This window comes from Pinus tabuliformis, chromosome 5_1 (genome assembly GCF_031772625.1).
Source record: "Pinus tabuliformis cultivar Carrire ecotype Pingquan chromosome 5_1, CPIR1, whole genome shotgun sequence".
NCBI lineage: Eukaryota > Viridiplantae > Streptophyta > Pinopsida > Pinales > Pinaceae > Pinus > Pinus tabuliformis.
In genome coordinates, this window is record NC_142305.1 from 465,528,834 (window position 1) to 465,546,704 (window position 17,871).

A 17,871-nucleotide genomic window follows, 5' to 3' on the forward strand; every position below is an offset into this window, starting at 1 on the left:
TTTCAACCTCCCCTCCCTCTGGCCCAATGCCTGTATTTATAATGCTTTGGAGGAAGTTAATCAGGTCCACCATCAATGGCATAAGCCCCTCTTTCAATGGGATAGCTCCCCTCTTGATGGGATAAGTTCCTCTTTCATAGGGATGCATGAACCATCTGGAGGCGCTCAATACACGTCAAACCATCTTCTAGAATGCTCTAGAATTGACCACAAGTAACTTTTTTGGAGTAAAACTTGCGCCTTTTGACCTTTACAGGAGTACGCACCCACCCCTTTACAGATAGAGCGTTCAAGTATGCAGGTATTGTGAACTTGAGGTGCGTACACGCAGGTAAGGCTAAGATAAACTGTGTACCCAGAGTTATATAGATTTTTAAAGACTTTCTCTCTTTCTTGGAGTTTGACATGAGTAGCAGAGGTATAAGACTTGCCAAGGAGGATAGTATGACAGTTGATGGAGCCATACTAACTGCAAATAGTCATGGTGACAAATTTTAGTGTAACAGTTCCTCTTTTCCCGGGATAGCTATTGCTAGAATGTGTGATTTCACTGAGGGGTTTTCTCGTTGTGTGAGTGCCCACAGGTTGGCATCATCGCATATCTCCTTCAATTAGATTCATATTGACACAAACTTATCCACCTAGAGTCGTTTGAATCTTGACTGTGCTACTTTTGGGCAGTAAGTGATCTCCATGAAGAAATAATGCTCAAACCATAGTTCATCCATGCTTATCATTGGAGCTCGACGTGGTATACTATGAAGAGATGAAGTCGCTGAAGGATTATAACATGCTCATCACACCATAAGATCACACTTTGGAGATGAGCCTACATCTTCGTGTTGGACAAACACTTTTCGGATGAAGGGGTGACCTGTTTCAGAAGAATTTTAATGTTTGTTATCTACTGATTGATGCACTATATCTGACCTCCTTGAAAAGCCAACTAAATCATTTACTGTCAAGAGAAGAACTCAACTTCTCGATCTGGCTTACAAGCATGTCCACTTGCTCTCGGTGCATTTTCTTGACATCAAAAATGTTAGCCTGAAGTTCCTCTAACTCCTCATCATGCTCACCCATTAATTTTAAAGCTGATGTATGGGGATGTTTTAATGCTTCCAGCTCTGCCTTCAATCTGATTGGATTTTCACGATTTCACTTAGCGAATTGTAGTCCTCATCCAGAAAAATGGTGTTCCCATGGGCATTCAAGGCATTCCACATTGCCGTGTCATGGCCAAGGCCAAAGACCATGTAGGAAAAGTAGCTACCTCCATGCATGATTTTTCAGACTCATCAACATTCCATATCCTTACAATTTGGTCAAATGATGTTGTTGCCAAATACTGATTATGTTCATAGAACTAGGGTGAATGAAGACATTTAAAAATTTATGAATTATGTGCTTGAAGCTTATGCAATGACTTGAAGTTTGTCATTGTATATGATCCATGCATCAACCTCCAAACATAGCATATTCCATGATTATTTGCAGCTACAACGTGAATTCCGTCCCACATAACTATCACTTATTTCAAAATAATAGTACAGAAACAAATTACTGCCCGAATCACTTCATCACTGAAGATACAATTCATGATAAAAGAAACTTTAATAAAATAAAGGGTTTTATGGTGAAGCAATTAAGAGCAGCAACATAGAATCATTAGACTCATAGTGAAGGAATGTGAATGTAGTTCAGGAATTCTTCATAGTGCATGAAGCCCATTATAACTAGTGCAGGAATCCCAATGCATGGTGCAGGAAGGTAAGTGCAATGGTTCAGGCATGTGAATGCATTGGTGTAGGCACGTCCCAAAGTATAATAAAACCAGCTTTAATCCTAAAACATACAAGCCTTAATTAAACTCACATTAATGCTATTTTAGTCCTGTTAAAACAAATAAGTAGCAAATACTCTTCAAAATAAATAAGTTAGCCAATCGACATCATGAGATAAATAGATAAAAAGTAGGACAAAACAGAGACCCAACATCCCCCCATGTTGACCATCTTGCATGTCCTCATGCAAGAAATCTTGTACTGTCACTTCGTTGCAAGAAAACAAAATTAGAAATATTTGTAGGCATTTCAAAATGATGTTCCTGCAATTTTTCATGATCACCTTTCTTGCGCTAGATAAAGCTTTCTCTAAAACAAAGTGACTGTTGGACCCTTTATTTTCTTAAACTTATTTCAAGAAAACCTAAAATGAAAACTGGCATAAAAACTAAATTGCATGGATGGTGTTATTACTCGAATAAAAGGATCAGCTTTTAAAATTTCCAAAAGAATATCCTAGAGGCATCCCTTATCAGAAGTTACACTTTAAAATGCTCATTGTAAATTTGAGTGGCATGATTTAAAATCCATGGTGTTAAAAATAGACATAGTAATACCTTCCCACAATGACCATTTTACCATTATCCATGTATAGTTGAAGCTCCTCTTGTCTGAGCACAGTGAATTACCTGCACTAAGGGTCCCCCTCCCATAAAAACCATTCCCAAAAGATAGAACTCCAAGGTATAACAAAAAATGGATTTTAAAGCCATTCTGAAAGAGATTGATAGTGTGTTTATGGAAGGCAAAAACAACCAAATAAATTATAATGTAGAGTTAACTTTAATACCACAGGCATGCCTCTGCTTCCAGCAGGCGTCCATAACCTCGACAGGGGTACCTTTTATCCTTATGAAATGCTTTTGTCCCACCTATTAGATATAGATTCAGAGTCTCTTAAGAACAGTTTATATTTTCTCTTTTAAGAAGTTCATTGAAGGTCGTTGTCCTAGTTTGGTAACCAGTTATCTACAGTGCCATTCATGAGAACTAACAAGAATAAACGAACCGGCTCATGGTGAGACCTTTCGTCTTCTAGTTTTTCAACTGAAAGCCATTACCTTGGTTGGGTTACTAGTTGGGTAATGTCATTGTCTTTAGGACCCATGATCATAGTAGGTCGTCTCACAATCCTCCAAGCTTTCAATTTTCCTTTGTTTTATTCCAAAAATATCTTCACCGACCTGGCAATAGTCTTGATATTTCTCCAAGAATATTATCTTCATGTCTTCCCATGTTTGAATGCAATTCCCACCAAGTCTCATGAAGCATCGAAGAGTTTCTCCTTTAAGAGTAAGAGGAAACACTTGCAACCTTTGAGAATTAGTACAATAACCATATCCTCTACAAAGTATTTCAAAGTCAAATAAGAATGTATCTGGGTCTTCATTTTCTAAACCATCAAAATTTTGGTAGTGCGGATGGTGGAATATTATGCATTTGAGTCACTCCTAGATCTTTGATAGGAAATTCAAAAGTAACAATGTTTTCCATTTCTTACCAAAATAAAAGAGGTTCTCCATGTGCTACTTCGAGACTCCTTATTTGAATATTCCTGGAAACTAACTAGTGAAATAGGTGCATTGAAAGATTGATATTAGCTTCAAAACTCTTCATTCAAAAATGCCTCAAAATGACATTTCTTTGTCTTTTAGAAGCTTGTTGGTATATATTGTTAGCACATTTGTTGAATAGATAAAAGGGGGCTTCTTACAATACCCAAGAAATGAAAAAAAACTTAAAAAGAATGTAGCAAAGAAAAAAATTCAAAGTAAATAAAATTTGCAAAAAAAACTAGGTAAAGAGAAAACCAAACTGCAATAGGTTACCAAGGTCAATCCCCTACGTGCCTCCCCAGCAACGGTGCCAAAATGTTGGGTGCAATATAGGGTCTATAAATGTACCAACATTTAATTTTTCAATCCGGATAGTTCGTGAACTTCGAGACGCGGCACTGGAAATGCCAAAGAAAGCCCTTGACAACCTACAAAATAAATGCTAGTCTATCTTGCGTTTTAATCTCATCAATAAATGAAATCCTGCACTAAAGAGAATTCAAGAAAACATCAATCCACACAATTAAATCATGCAGGAAATAAAAGGCAATTAAAAATGCGAAAGGAAATTCTAATTACAAGCGAACATAAGGAAAACTAAACTAGAAATCAAGCAATGCTCGCATGATAACAAAAAGACTGTAAATGATGGAATAAATTCAAAAGAAATTCAAAACCATCCTGCTTGCACTAATTTTGTGTAAGATTAACTCGAAATAATCGTCAAGTAAATATGCTGCATAAATAGATTATGAAAGCAATTGAATTAATGTAAATCTCTCACCTTCCTGCCATAAAAATAAATCTTGCAAACTCTCCACAGGTTTAATGGAAAGTAAATGACACAACTTATTTTCATTAATATTTGCTCTATGACATCCAAATAATATATGGTTTTTGTAAGCAGAGTTTTAAATGGATCTATTAGTGCCTCAAAGCCACACCCACTCACATCTTTTTCATATTCTGTAGTATAAATAAATTGTAGCTCATCAACGCATAAGTAGATCTTTTCAATAAGAACAACTGGAGGAATATCCCAAGTGTAAGCAAAAATAGAAATAATTTTTTAATGAAGCAAATCAATGAAGTTTAAAGCTGAAGGGAAACACTGTAGAAATTTAAAAAACTTAACTTGAAGAAGGAAAGGAGACTTGAAATAGTTAAGTCTTTCACACAACAAATAATAATCTAGATGTTATTCAATCTAAAATAGGATAGCAGTGTCGAGCTAGTCTGGCGGCCAACCCAACCAGCTCACACCCTCTTTGAGTGCCTAATTCACACAGAAATAGAAATCGTCAGACACAACAAGTAGATAAATGGAACATGGTGGAAAATTGCTTCAATTAATTATTGAAACAATGTTTACATTATGCAGACATCCCTCAACTCCAGCAAGAGCAGAGGAGTGATCCACAACTAATGAATTGTGTGGGGCCACATTGGGATAGCTCCTCTTCCCTTCTTTGCCTTCCTCTGATGCGCACTGTCCCTGGCTAGGTCGATTTCCTTCCTTACTGTAATTAATTGATTAATTTCTGACTATTGCTCCAGGCAGTTTATATAGGCATTGCTTTACAAATTGGGGCTATTCAACAGCCGATTAAAATATGGGAGTGAAGATTATTAGTTTAACAATCTACAGAATTAAGAATTAGTTTGAACTAAGTGTGGAAAGAGGGAACGATTCTGGTGAATTGTTCCTCTTTTCCTGGAACATCTGTTGCTGGAATGTGCGATTTGACTGAGTGATTTTCTCCTTGCGTGAGCTACTCACTAGTTGGCATTGGTGCATATCTCCTTCAATTAGATTTGTATTGACTCGCACTTATCCACCTAGAGTCATTCGAATCTTGACTGTGCTACTTTTGGGCAGTAAGTGATCTCCATGAAACAACAATGCTCAGACCACAATCTGTCCACACTTATCATTGGAGCTCGACATGGTATACTGTGAAGAGATGAAGCCGCTGAAGGATTATCACATGCACAACGTACTTTCACATCACACTTTGGAGATGAGCCTACAAGTCCGTCTTGGACAAAGACTTTCGGGATGGAGGGATGACTTGTTTCAGAAGCATTTTAGTGTTTGTTATTTACTCATCGCTACACTATATATGATCTCCTTGAAAAGGAAACTAAATCATTTACTGCCGAGTGAAGAACTCAACTTCTCGATCTAGCTTACAGGCATGTCCACTTTCTCTTGGTGCATTTTCTTGACATTAGCAATGCCAGCCCGAAGTTCCTCTAACTCCTCATCACGCTCACCTATTAATTCTAAAGCTCATGTATGGTGACGTTTTAATGCTTCCAACTCTACCTTAAATCTAGTTGGATTTTCATGATTTCCCATAGCCAATTGGAGTCCTTCTCCAGAAAAAAGGTGTTCCCATGGGCATTTTGGGCATTCCACATTGCACTGTCATGGCCGAGGCCAAAGATGAGGTAGGAAAAGTAGTTACCTCCATGCGCAATTTTTCATACTCATCAACATTCAATATCCTTATAGTTTGGTCATATGATGTTGTTACTAAATACCGCTGATGTTCATAGAACTCAGGTGAAAGAAGACATTTCAGAATGTATGAATTTTTTGCTTGAAGGTTATGCAATGGCTTGAAGTTTGTCATTTTATATGTTCAATGCATCAACATCCAAACATAGCATGTTCCATGATTATTTGCAACTACGACCAAACTTCTGTCCCGCATAAGTGTGACGTATTTCAAACTAATAGTACACAGACATATTATTTCCCGAATCACTTCATCACTAAAGATACAATTCATGATAAAAGGAACTTTAATAAAATAAAGGGTTTTCTGGTGAAGCAATTAAGAGAAGAGATGCAGAATCATTGGACTGATAGTGGAGGAATGTGAATGTAGTTCAGGAATTCTTCATAGTGTAGAAAGCCCACTGTAACTAGTGCATGAATTTCAATGCATGCTGTAGGCAGGTAAGTGCAATGGTGCAAGCATGTAAATGCACTGGTATAGGCATGTCCCGAAGTATAATAAAACCATCTTTAATCCTGCAACATACAAGCCTTAATTAAACTCACATTAATGTTATTTTAATCCTCTCAAAACAAAGAAGTAGTAAATACTCTTAAAAAAGAATGATTTAGCCAGTCGACATCATGAGAGAAATAGATAAAAAAAAATTGGACAAAACAGAGACCCAACAGTCCTGGAAGCTAGACAAGAACGAGAAGAACTAGTCAGCACATGATCTTGAGTTAGTAGCGATCATACATGCATTAAATAGGTGGAGACACTATCTTCATAGTAGGAGGTTGTACTTATGAGTGATCACATTGGGTTGAGATATTTATTTGACCAGTCGAATCTAAATGCTAGGAAGGCTATATGGTTGGCCATGATCAACAAGTTTTATTTTGAGATCAGGTACGTCAAAGGTAAAGAGAACAAGGTGGAATATGCTCTCACTAAATGTGTACAAGTACATCACTTTGAAATCTATGAGATCCTATGGGACAAACGTATATGATAGGATCTTGTAGGTAGGTCAGCAAGATTTTAGGTATATGGAGATTGTGCAGAGGTTGCAACAAGGTACAGGTGTAGGTATAGGTAAAGGTACAGGTCTAGGTGGATAGGGTATGTATTATTATCTTACAACAAATGGATTCGTCATGTTTTGAGATAGGATCTGTGCACTAGATAGACTTGAGCTCAAGAAGGTTATCTTGAGGGAGTTTCATGTGAAACCTTATTTAGGTCACCTAGGTTATCAATAGACACTAACAATGGTGAAGAGATTCTACTATTGGACGAATTTGATGAGGGATGTAGCATAGTTTGTGGTGAGGTGTTTCTCCTATCGACAAGTGAAAGCACATTGTAAACATCCAGGTGGATTGCTACATCTCATCACGATTCCAGAGTGGAAATGGGAGGTCATTTCCATGGACTTCATCACACAATTTCCTAAGACACTGAAGCAACATGATTCGATCATTGTCATTGTGGACATGTTAGTAAAGGTTGCACACTTCATTCCAGTAGAGTCAACATTCTCAGATAGTGATGTGGCACAGGTATTCATCAGAGATGTATTTAGATTGGATTGTGTTCCAAAGAATATTGTGTCAGATAGGGATGCAAATTTCACTTCCAAGTTTTTGAAGGAGTTAATTCATGGTTTGGGCATAGAGTTGGTGTTTAGCACAACTTATCATCTGCAAATAGATGGACAAACAAAGAGTATCGATAGGATATTGGAGGACATGTTGAGGAATTTTTGGCACATGGAGAATTATAATGTCTAGAATAAAATAAAATAATGATATAGGACTAACTTGAGCCAAAGCATAGTGCGTTATAGAGTACTTTCTTGCACCCATTTCTTTGTAGAACACAGTTCCTTCTACTGCCACCAAAGGTTTCATATTTGAAAGTTGTTGACTCTTAAGAATATAACTACTCCATACAAAGCCCCAAAAACGATAGAGGGACCATTTCTCATGTCCTTGATATGTAGTAATCTAGTTATTAGTATCTAATAAGAGTCTATATCTTACAAAATGAGAACATCATACATTTTGATGATCTGTCTATCCAAACAAAATATTTTCAGCAGTAATTTATTATACAAGATATTTTCAACTACATACTGCTTTCTGTTGACTTTCCAAAAGATAATTCAAAGAGAAAAACACAGGTGGGTGTGAAGAAGTATTTAAAAAAATTATAATCATGACTTTATTAGTAGTCCACCACTACTTCCACAAACAGGACATGAATTGTCCAAAGAACGATTATGAGTATTGGGTAGTGAAGCATAGATCTTGATTTGATCTCTTTAATTAAATTTCTATTTCACATTCATGTCCAAGAAAAGGAATGAAATATTAAAATGTGACTTTGAAGTGGATATATTAAATCTTGTAGACTTTTTATAATGCTAGGAGAAGGATTCTAGTGCCAACACATTAAAAGCATTAAAGCGTACTTGTGGAGGGAATAGTTTTTGTAATTCTCTACAAAATCTATCCCTAGACGATGTTTGGCAACAATAGAAATAACTTCCAAAATCAATATAACTCAATTGTATTTTTCTTTGATCTTTGATACTCCATGAATGGTCCGTAGTTCTCATGGTGAAAGTAAGAAAATTAACTCACATTTAGACATTAAATTGATAGTAATCTATTAAAACCATTCATTTTCTAGCCACAAGACTCTAGAAAGTGGTTACCTCAAAATATTCAACAATCTTGTGTGAATAATGAGCCAGTGGCCCGAAGTGAATGACTTTCCCTCATTTTTTCATCAACAATAATTGAACCCATTATAGTAAGTCAAAAATCACCACTCTAAAATAAAAAATACAAGTTATCATATACTCTATACATTTCCTTATCTCATAAAAACCTTCAAAGATGTGAGCCCATACGACTCTCCTAGTGCTAGATCATCGCCATATGTGAATATGGTGCTCAACAGCTCATAGGGTCTTAGTCCCAATGTGTTTCTTTCTTCAGAATTTTCCAGTTGCAAACTCTTCTCTCTCTTCAGCCATTGAGTCTCTCACTACTCGCTTGATGAAATGTTTCTCAAGTATGGAAATTACTTGCAAACGTAATGTGTATTTGTCCTTCCCATAGGCTGTGCTTATAATTATTCATTTAGCTAGATCCATAATGCTATTCTCCAAAGTGATATATAGCTAGGATTAAATCCTAACCCACTTGACATCAATAGTTAAGATAGCACTAAGAGGAATCAAATATCTTTTCACTCTAAAAGAGGTTTGCACAACAAGAGATTTGACCCCTCTCAGTGCTTCGTAGATCTGGAGTTAATATGGATCTAGGCTAGTTTAATTATTAATAATTGAAAAATATAATTTTTTTATATTTTTATGTTTATATTTTTATATTTTTTTATATATCTTAATTGTATTTTAATTTTATTTTATTGTTATGTAATTTTACCAAGTCAAAATATTTACATAACATAACCTTACAACATCTCTTCCATACTAGGTTGGAGAGCGCCTCTCGACACAATAATTTACTTTTCCTTACAAAACCTTAGCCCAATATCCAACATTAATCAATGTGTTTTTCCTAAGTTAAACTTAGGAAAAAATATCATAATAGACACACTCAACATGAGCAAGCTCCTAGGAAGGTCTTGGACTACTCCTTCATGCTTGGCACTTAGCCTATGTAGAAGTACCTCTCCACTGCTACAATCATCAATATTTGAGGCTCGTGAATTCTAAGTTTCAGTAACTACATGACCTATGTTGTAAGAAACCTTAAGATTAGGCTTCCACTGTCAGATCAGTCAGAAGGCATACACATCAAACACCCTAACCAGATACCAACACTAAATTTCATTATCAATTTTTCCATGCGTTGGATATTAGGAACGTTATTGGCTGACAATGCCTCCACCCAAGTAACCCTTCCAACTGGGGTAAACATGAGATGAAAGGCTACTATGATCATATTCAACTACCTATGTTACCTTAAGGAAGTGGAACTGATGGAACATCACACACAATCATCCAACATCATCGATACAACCCCCAGGGGACAAGTCAACCACTCATACATCCTATCCCTGGGTCCCACTTTTTTTCTAGATCTCTTAGGCCATAGTCACTCTCATGCTATGGGCAAGGGAGCAACCAAAAACCTAAACTCACTCTCACAAGCTTGACTGCCAACAACCAAGGACAAAAAATGCCAATTCTGTGCTAGCGACCCTCGAATTTAAGCCGCCTTTTCAGGCCCAAAACCAAGGCCACCCCCCAGAATGGAATGATAGCTCAGAATCATTAAAAATATAGGAAAATAAAGATGCAAAAGAAATAAACTGAAAAAGATGATCACCAGACCCGCACTAGCCATGAGAGGCTTTTTTTCAAACACAACATCAACATGTAACCTACAGATGTAAACAGCATAATTAAGTATAGGGCTCTCATAATTATCTAAGAATCGCTATGGACCATTGTTTCCTCATTTTAGTTGTTTCATTATCCTCGATTAGCTCATAGACAAATTATCCATTCATATAAAAGTAAAAACATGCTGAGAGCCATACATAATTGTCATAATAAAATATACATATAACCAACATAATAGGGACATACATACCATAAACATATTAGCCATGAAAATCCACATGTACATCAATACATTTACACATGAAAGTCAAGGGAAAGAATTTCTCATTAGTGAATGTGATGAAGAAACCAGAGATGGGACTACCACATTCCACCCGACAATAGATTGGTTGAGCTAAGTCACTCTTCAATGAATCACCCCCATGCCATATTCATAGCATGAATGTGGTGTTGGGTGTGGAGCCTGATTATCTTCTATATTCAAAGGTATTGCCACATAGGACCCCAGTTCGAAATGGGGGCGGCAACGCCGCCCGTAAAATATTCGCTGCAGGGGGGGTCCAGGGAGGGGCAGCTGCGACCATTGGGAGCCCCCCCCCCCCCCCCCCCCCTGGTGGGGGGTTTCGGGGGCAGCGCTCTCGAAGCTAAAAACAGCTGTAAAATTGCCTTGTAAAAGTATAGTAATTTCTAGTCAATCTGGGCCGTTCATTAGGCAGATGATCTGACGGTAGAACTTATGTTTAGTTTAGGGTTTTTTACCCTAGAAGGAAACCCATCTCTTTGTATGAGGGTATTGTATTTGAGGCTGTGTGATAGATGTGTATTCTATGAGGGAGAAACAGAGAGGTGAGACTGTGAGAGAAAACAGAGGATATTACAGTGGATTTTCTGTAGGTTGTGTCTCTTCATTTTGCTAGATAATAGAAAGGAAGGACTAGCTGTTCGGGGTGGACGTAGCCCAAACTGGGTGAACCACGTATATCTGTGTCTCTCTTATTTTGTGCGTTTTCTGTGTTTATATTTCTGCAATATTTTATGTGTTTCATTGCTCCGTAATATATAATTTTCTAACAACTGGTATCAGAGCCGAAGGTCTATTTGGCTGATAAACTCGCAGGAAGGAAGGGTTCCTAGTTCGAGTGGGAGCAATGGCGGAAGATGGTAAGTTTAGGGTCGAGAAATTTAACGGCCAAAACTTCTTGCTGTGGAAGATGCAGATGGAAGATTATCTGTATCAGAAAGATCTATACCTACCATTGGTCGGAAAAACAAAGATGCCAACGAGTATGAAAGACGAAGAATGGAACCTTCTCAATAGAAAGGCACTCGGAACAATACGATTGTGCCTTGCTGTGTCAGTCGCCTTCAACATTTCGAAGGAAACCACGACAGAGGGTTTGATGCAGACGTTGTCGAAACTATATGAAAAACCCTCGACCTCAAACAAGGTATTTCTTATGAAACAGTTATTTAATATGAATATGTCGGAAGGTGGATCTGTTGCAAACCATTTAAATGATTTTAATACAGTTACAAGTCAGTTAAGTTCTGTAGGGGTAAACTTTGATGATGAAGTTAGAGCTCTGTTATTCTTGTGCTCATTACCAGAAAGTTGGAATGGTTTGGTAATGGCCATTAGTAACTCCGTTTCTGCATCTAGTACTTTAAAGTTTGATGATGTTGTCGGTGCTATCCTTAGCAAGGAAATGCAACGAAAAAGCTCTGGTGAGACATCGAGAAATGCTTTGAGTGCAGAGTCTAGAGGAAGAAAAATGGAAAGAGAAAAGAGCTTAGGATATCGCAGTAAATCAAGGAAAGGCAGATCCGAGTCCAGATCGGGGATAGTGTGCTGGAAATGTGGAAAGAAAGGACACCTAAAGAAAGACTGTAGATCTCGGAAGGGAAAAGAAGGAGATGCACAGCAAGAAAACAATCATGAAGTAAATGTGACAGGTGAGGTGTTACAAGATGCTTTGATTCTTTCTTTCAAAAATATTATTGATTCCTGGTTGGTAGATTCAGGGGCTTCATTCCATGCCACACCTGATAAGAAATAATTTCATGACTATGTTCAAGGAGATTTTGGACAAGTTCATCTGGGTGATGATAAACCCTATAAAATCGTTGGAATGGGTAAGGTTCTTGTAAAATAGAAGAATGGAAACCAATGGCTATTAAAGGAGGTAAGGCATGTTCCAGATCTAAAGAAAAATCTGATTTCAACGGGGCAGTTAGGCGGTGAAGGTTGTGTGACAACTTTCACAGATAAAGCTTGGAAGGTCACCAAAGGAGCCCTGGTAATAGCAAAAGGCGAAAAGGTTGGTACATTGTATTTATGCAATGGTATTTCTAACTCTGTTAATGCTTTAACTTCCAAGGGAGCAGATGCAACATTATGGCATCATAGGCTCGGACACATGAGTGAAAAGGGGATGAAGATTCTTCACTGAAGGAACTTTTTGCCGGGTTTGAAGAATGTTGATTTGGACTTCTGTGAGAATTGCATTTATGGAAAACAAAAGAGAGTCAGATTTCTCAGAGTTGGGAAAGAAAAGAAGAATGAAAAATTAGAGCTTGTGCATATAGATGTATGGGGACCTGCTTAGGTATCATCTCTCGGTGGCTCTCGTTATTATGTTACTTTTATTGATGATGCAACTAGAAAAACATGGATTTATTGTATTAAGAATAAATCTGATGTATTTGATACTTTCAAGAAATGGAAAGCTTTGGTTGAGATTGAGACAGGAAAGAAATTGAAGTGTCTTAGATCAGACAATGGAGGTGAATATTGTAGCAAAGAGTTTGATAGGTACTGTTCAGAGCATGGAATCCGTAGAGAAAAGACAGTTCCAAGAACACCACAAGAAATGGTGTGTCAGAAAGGATGAACAAAACAATCATGGAGCGTGCAAGGTGCATGAGATTGCATGCAAGATTGCCTTTACAGTTTTGGGCAGATGCTGTAGATACTGTTGTTTATCTAATAAATAGAGGGCCTTCAAGTTCCTTGGATGGTGGTGTTCCAGAGGAAGCATGGACAGGTAAAAAGGTAAACTACTCTATTTTAAAGCCTTTTGTTTGTGAGGCCTTTGTCCATATTGATAAAGAAAATAGAACAAAGCTTGAGGCAAAGTCAAAGAAATGTACCTTTATTGGATATGCTGTTAATGATTTTGGTTATCACTTATATGATTACGAAAATCACAAAATCATTAGGAGCAGAGATGTAATATTCAATGAAAAGGTCTTGTATAAGAATCAGTTGTAAGAAAAGAAACAGGAAAAGGAAAACAAGGAATACGCAGTTCTTGATGAAATCACTGAAAAAGGAAAGGTGCCTGAAAATAATAATAATCAACAACCACAACAACAGCAACCACCACAACAACAATAGGCACCCCAAACACCTGAAAGTGGTGTTAGAAGATCTACCAGGATAAGTATACCCCCTGAACGATACTCTCCTTCATTATATTATTTATTGTTGACTGATTCCGGTGAACCCGAATGTTATGAAGAAGCAATGCAGGTTGAAAGCAGGAAGAAGTGGGAGGTAGCCATGGAAGAAGAGATGGACTCCTTAATGCATAACCAGACTTGGGATTTAGTCAGGTTGCCTGTAGGAAAAACTACATTGAAGAATAAATGGGTTTACAGGTTGAAGGAAGAGGATGGAGGAAAACAGAGGTATAAAGCTAGACTTGTGGTGAAGGGGTTTGCACAGAAGAAAGGTATTGATTTTGATGAAATATTTTCTCATGTTGTTAAAATGACTTCAATCAGAACCATTTTAAGTCTTGTAGCAGCTGAAGATTTGCATCTTCAGCAGTTAGATGTAAAGACAACCTTTCTCCATGGGGATTTGGAGGAAGAGATATATATGCAGCAGCCACAAGGATATGAGGTGAAAGGGAAGGAGAAACTAGTGTGCAGGTTGAAGAAGAGCTTGTATGACTTATAACAGGCTCCAAGGCAGTGATATCTAAAATTTGACAAGTTTATGTCTGAACAAGGTTATACTAGATGTCACTCTAATCATTGTGTTTATTTGAAAAAGAAAAATGATGGTAGCTATATTGTATTGTTATTGTATGTAGATGACATACTTGTTGCAGGATCTAACATGCAGGAAATAAATGTGCTCAAAAGAAAATTGGCAAATTCATTTGTAATGAAGGATTTGGGAGCTGCAAAACAAATTCTTGGTATGAGAATAACTAGAGACAGGAAAAATCATAAATTAACATTGTCTCAGAATGAGTACATACAAAAGGTGTTGAAAAGATTTAACATGCACAATGCAAAACCAGTTAGTACACCTTTTGCTAGCCATTTCAAACTTAGCAAGGAAATGTGCCCAAAGGCCCAAGAAGACATGGATTATATGTCTAAAGTTCCATATGCATCAGCAGTTGGAAGCTTAATCTATGCAATGGTCTGCACAAGGCCTGATATTGCACATTCAGTGGGAGTTGTAAGCAGGTACATGAACAATCCAGGAAAGGAACATTGGATGGCAGTGAAATGGATTCTCAGATATTTGAAAGGTACCACAAATCAAGCATTATGCTTTGGTGGTTCAAACATCTCCCCACAAGGATATGTTGATGCAGATATGGCTGGTGACGGAGATAACAGGAGGAGCAGTACAGGATATGTATTTACTATTGGAGGAATAGCTGTCAGTTGGGTTTAAAAAATCCAAAGTTTTGTTGCACTTTCAACAACAGAAGCAGAGTATGTTGCTGATACAGAGGCTAGTAAAGAAATGATTTGGTTACAAAGGTTTATGGGTGAATTGGGTAAGGAGCATGATATGGGCACGTTATACAGTGATAGCCAAAGTACCATTTATCTTACAAAGAACTCAGCATTTCATTCCAAGACTAAACACATACAGCTCAAGTACCATTTCATACGATCAGTGTTGGAAGATGGAGAGTTGAAGCTGGAAAAGATACACACTAGCCAGAATCTTGCAGATATGCTAACAAAAGTTGTAACCAGGGAGAAACTAAGAATATGCTCAGTTTCAGTTGGTCTTCAAGGATGACGATGAAGATGAGAAACAACCAGGTCCAAAGAGGAGTCATTGTCCAGCAAATGGAGCAACGGTGGAGTTGCTACAATCAGTCTCCAAGTGGGAGATTGTTGGGTGTGGAGCCTGATTATCTTCTATATTCAAAGGTATTGCCACATAGGACCCCAGTTCGAAATGGGGGTGGCAACGCCGCCCGTAAAATATTCGCTGCAGGGGGGGTCCAGGGGGGGTCGCTGTGACCTTTGGGAGCCCCCCCCTGGTGGGGGGTTTCGGGGGCAATGCCCCCGAAGCTAAAAACAGCTGTAAAATTGCCTTGTAAAAGTATAGTAATTTCTAGTCAATCTGGGCCATTCATTAGGCGGATGATCTAACGGTAGAACTTATGTTTAGTTTAGGGTTTTTTGCCCTAGAAGGCAACCCCTCTCTTTGTATGAGGGTATTGTATTTGAGGCTGTGTGATAGATGTGTATTCTGTGAGTGAGAAACAGAGAGGTGAGACTGTGAGAGAAAACAGAGGATATTACAGCGGATGTGCTGTAGGTTGTGTCTCTTCATTTTGCTGGATAATAGAAAGGAAGGACTAGCTGTTCGGGGTGGACGTAGCCCAAACTAGGTGAACAACGTATATCTGTGTCTCTCTTGTTTTGTGCGTTTTCTATGTTTATATTTCTGCAATATTTTATGTGTTCCATTGCTCCGTAATATATAATTTTCTAACAACCAAGGGAAAGAATTTCTCATTAGTGAATGTGATGAAGAAACTAGAGATGGGACTACCACATTTCACCCGACAATAGATTGGTTGAGCCAAGTCACTCTTCAGCGAATCACTCCCATGCCATATTCACAGCATGAATGTGGGACTCATAGTACACACCAAAAACACCAATCAACATGGATGCCACAGAAGTTGTCTGCCTACACCGAGAGGAATTTGAGTGCCTCCTAATCTCTGACGCTTTACTGCGCATTCGTAGTCTAATTTAGGGATCACTAGGCCCTACACCAAGATGTACTCTCTAGGCTTTACTGTGCATCCTTTCCTGGGACCATTAGGCCGAATGGAGAGATCATTCACCTCTTGGATTTACCGTATACCCCGCCATTCACTAGCTAGGATCCCACAAGGCACAAAATTTGGCTTTCTCCCTTTTTAGGCCCAAAACCAAGGCCACCCCCCAGAATGGAATGATAGCTCAGAATCATTAAAAATATAGGAAAATAAAGATGCAAAAGAAATAAACTGAAAAAGACGATCACCAGACCCGCACTAGCCATGAGAGGCTTTTTTTCAAACACAACATCAACATGTAACCTACAGATGTAAACAACATAATTAAGTATAGGGCTCTCATAATTATCTAAGAATCGCTATGGACCATTGTTTCCTCATTTCAATTGTTTCATTATCCTCGATTAGCTCATAGACAAATTATCCATTCATATAAAAGTAAAAACATGCTAAGAGCCATACATAATTGTCATAATAAAATATACATATAACCAACATAATAGGGACATACATACCATAAACATATTAGCCATGAAAATCCACATGTACATCAATTCATTTACACATGAAAATCAAGTGAAAGAATTTCTCATTAGTGAATGTGATGAAGAAACCAGAGATGGGACTACCACATTCCACCCGACAATAGATTGGTTTGGAAAAAATGCCAATTTTGTGCTAGCGACCCTTGAATTTAAGCCGCCTTTTTAGGCCCAAAACCAAGGCCACCCCCCATAATGGAATGATAGCTCAGAATCAGTAAAAATATAGGAAAATAAAGATGCAAAAGAAATAAACTGAAAAAGACGATCACCAGACCCGCACTAGCCATGAGAGGCTTTTTTCCAAACACAACATCAACATGTAACGTACAGATGTAAACAACATAATTAAGTATAGGGCTTTCATAATTATCTAAGAACTGCTATGGACCATTCTTTCCTCATTTCAATTGTTTCATTATCCTCGATTATCTCATAGACAAATTATCTATTCATATAAAAGTAAAAACATCCTGAGAGCCATACATAATTGTCATAATAAAATATACATATAACCAACATAATAGGGACATACATACCATAAACATATTAGCCATGAAAATCCACATGTACATCAATAAATTTACACATGAAAATCAAGGGAAAGAATTTCTCATTAGTGAATGTGATGAAGAAACCAGAGATGGGACTACCACATTCCACCCGACAATAGATTGGTTGAGCCAAGTCACTCTTCAGCGAATCACCCCCATGCCATATTCACAGCATGAATGTGGGACTCATAGTACACACCAAAAACACCAATCAACATGGATGCCACAGAAGTTGTCTGCCTACACCAAGAGGAATTTGAGTGCCTCCTAATCTCTGAGGCTTTACTGTGCATTCGTAGTCTAATTTAGGGATCACTAGGCCCTACACCAAGATGTACTCTCTAGGCTTTACTGTGCATCCTTTCCTGGGACCATTAGGCCCAATGGAGAGATCATTCGCCTCTTGGATTTACCATATACCC